Source organism: Bombina bombina, chromosome 11, assembly GCF_027579735.1.
Source record: "Bombina bombina isolate aBomBom1 chromosome 11, aBomBom1.pri, whole genome shotgun sequence".
Taxonomy (NCBI): Eukaryota; Metazoa; Chordata; class Amphibia; order Anura; family Bombinatoridae; genus Bombina; species Bombina bombina.
The window spans coordinates 108716786-108719702 of record NC_069509.1 but is presented as its reverse complement, the minus strand read 5'-3'; the positions used below and the strand labels follow the sequence as shown (position 1 = coordinate 108719702).

Genomic DNA, 2917 nt, shown 5'->3' with positions numbered 1-2917 from the left:
CACATTATTTTGGAAGTTACATTCTGATCGCAAGATGTAGTTAGTCATACTTGACCATCACTTTAAATAAACTGTTTATAAAATAGCTACATAACAAGCAAAATTCAAACCTTATCAGCTGTGGGAGAACAAACATATATATCTTTTTTTTATTGTGTGAACAACCTCTTTACCATTGCTACTAATATGTGTGTTTCAATGTAGTCAAACATCTGGTTGTTATTACAACTGGGTACACAATTTAATTCCTGTACAAAGTTTCCCCTGTGTCCAAACATCTGTATGGTTGTCTTCAAACAGCCTGTTTGTAAATGTGTATATCTGGGTGTTCAAACATCCGAGTCTGTGTTCCTGTTTATTCAAAAATGTATGTAGTAATAGTTATACACTAACTATATATATATATATATATATATATATATAATAGCAAATGAAGAGCACTCTCACTTCGACTCCAACTAAGCAATGGAATGCACTCACTGGTCTTTTTAACAAACGTGAAGTTTAATGTAACGTTTCGGGGACCGTCTGAGGAAGGGGATACGGTCCCCGAAACGTTACATTAAACTTCATGTTTGTTAAAAAGACCAGTGAGTGCATTCCATTGCTTACAAATTATATATATATATATATATATAGTGTCACAAACATAAACATTGTGTGTATAACCAAACAAAATGTGACTTTTCTTGTACATAACTGATACAGGATATAGTAAACATACCTATGATTACATAGAGGTTTATGGTTGGATGGGGGTACAAGCACTATGTGTGTGTGTTGAAACATATGTATACATGTACTGATGTATACAAACATCTATATTTGTGCATGTAAACATCAGTTTATCCATCCATGTATGCCAGTCTATACATATAAAAGTAGGGTGACCATATTGCTGCTTTAAAAAGGGACACATGAAAAATACATATGTCAGGGTTCTTATACAAACCATTTCTTTAAACAGCATTGAAAACAGCCCTAACATATGTATTTTTCATATTTGTCCCTTCTTAAAGCGGCAATATGGTCACCCTATATATAAGTATATGTGTTGCAAAATATCTATGTGAGTCTCAGTGTGTCGAGATACAGCCTTGTCTTACAATGTGTGCAAGAGAACACCTGTTTGTGTGTGCATGTCTATGAGATAAGCCAACATGTTTGTCTGTGTCTGTATGTAGGGAAATATGTGTATATAAGATTTGTATCCATGTCCATATGTGCAAGTGTGGGCAGCTGTAATCATACATGTGTGTCTCTGTGTAAACAACTATGGGTCTGGATATATGTGTGTATAAGATTTGTATCCATCTCCATATGTACAAGTGTGGGCAGCTGTAATCATACATGTGTGTCTCTGTGTAAACAACTATGGGTCTGGATATATGTGTGTATAAGATTTGTATATATCTCCATATGTACAAGTGTGGGCAGCTGTAATCATACATGTGTGTCTCTGCGTAAACAACTATGGGTCTGGATATATGTGTGTATAAGATTTGTATACATCTCCATATGTACAAGTGTGGGCAGCTGTAATCATACATGTGTGTCTCTGCGTAAACAACTATGGGTCTGGATATATGTGTGTATAAGATTTGTATACATCTCCATATGTACAAGTGTGGGCAGCTGTAATCATACATGTGTGTCTCTGTGTAAACAACTATGGGTCTGGATATATGTGTGTATAAGATTTGTATACATCTCCATATGTGCAAGTGTGGGCAGCTGTAATCATACATGTGTGTCTCTGTGTAAACAACTATGGGTCTGGATATATGTGTGTATAAGATATGTATACATCTCCATATGTGCAAGTGTGGGCAGCTGTAATCATACATGTGTGTCTCTGTGTAAACAACTATGGGTCTGGATATATGTGTGTATAAGATTTGTATACATCTCCATATGTGCAAGTGTGGGCAGCTGTAATCATACATGTGTGTCTCTGCGTAAACAACTATGTGTCTGGATATATGTGTGAATACGATTTGTATACATCCCCATGTGTGCAAGTGTGTGTAGCTGTAATCATACATGTGTGAATCATACATGTGTGTCTGTGTAAACAACTATGTGTCTGGATATATGTGTGAATAAGATTTGTATCCATCCCCATGTGTGCAAGTGTGTGTAGCTGTAATCATACATGTGTGAATCATACATGTGTGTCTCTGTGTAAACAACTATGTGCCTGGATATATGTGTGTGTCATATGTGTGCTCATGTGTGACTGTGTATGTATACATGTGTGACTGTGTAGGAGGATGGGGGGTCTACGTCTGTGCAGAAATCACTTTATGTTTACCTGTACAGGCCACCGTGTGTATCCCCCTCCCTTATAACCCTGAGGCCCGGAGACCGGTGTCCTGCAGTAAGCCCCGTGACACCGCGTTCCCATCAACCCATTGTTTGCCAAGAAGCCCAATTCGGTAGGTAGGGGACTAGGGGGTTAATCCGCGAGGTATATATACAAATATATATATATATATAGTGACAATGAATACCCAGCGGCAGGGGTGTGATGCGTGTGTACATAACAGTGTTGTGCTGATGAAGTGTGTGTTTTGTTGTTATTGCAGTGCAGCAGCCACACTAGGATCCTTACCGTTAGGTATCCGGGAGGAGGGGCGGGAGGAGGATGCTGCGGGGCGGCCTATGTTGGGGTCACCTCCTGCAGCTGTGGGGCGGGCTGGGCCGTCAGGTGCGTGGGTATGTCAGCGGTCGGTGGGTGTACTGTAGATGCTTGATTAGTGACCCTTCTCTGATGTATCGTTTTCTCTCATTACAGTTGTAACACCCGTGTCACACAGTCACTGTCTCTCAGCCAATAATATTTTATCGAGCTGTATGTTACCTTGTCGCTATCTGACTGGTCTCTATGCCGAACACTGTCACCTTAATCACCTCC

General features: G+C 39.4%; 1 protein-coding gene across 1 annotated transcript in view; it reads right to left on the bottom strand.

Moving 5' to 3' along the window:
• Window positions 1-2638, bottom strand: part of PRKAR1B (protein kinase cAMP-dependent type I regulatory subunit beta) — an 807144-nt gene extending 804506 nt beyond the window's left edge. The window contains exon 1 of the mRNA XM_053695126.1: window positions 2615-2638. The gene's annotated coding sequence lies outside the window, so the exon portion shown is untranslated. The remainder of the gene's footprint in view (window positions 1-2614) is intronic.
• Window positions 2639-2917: the final 279 nt, after the last annotated feature.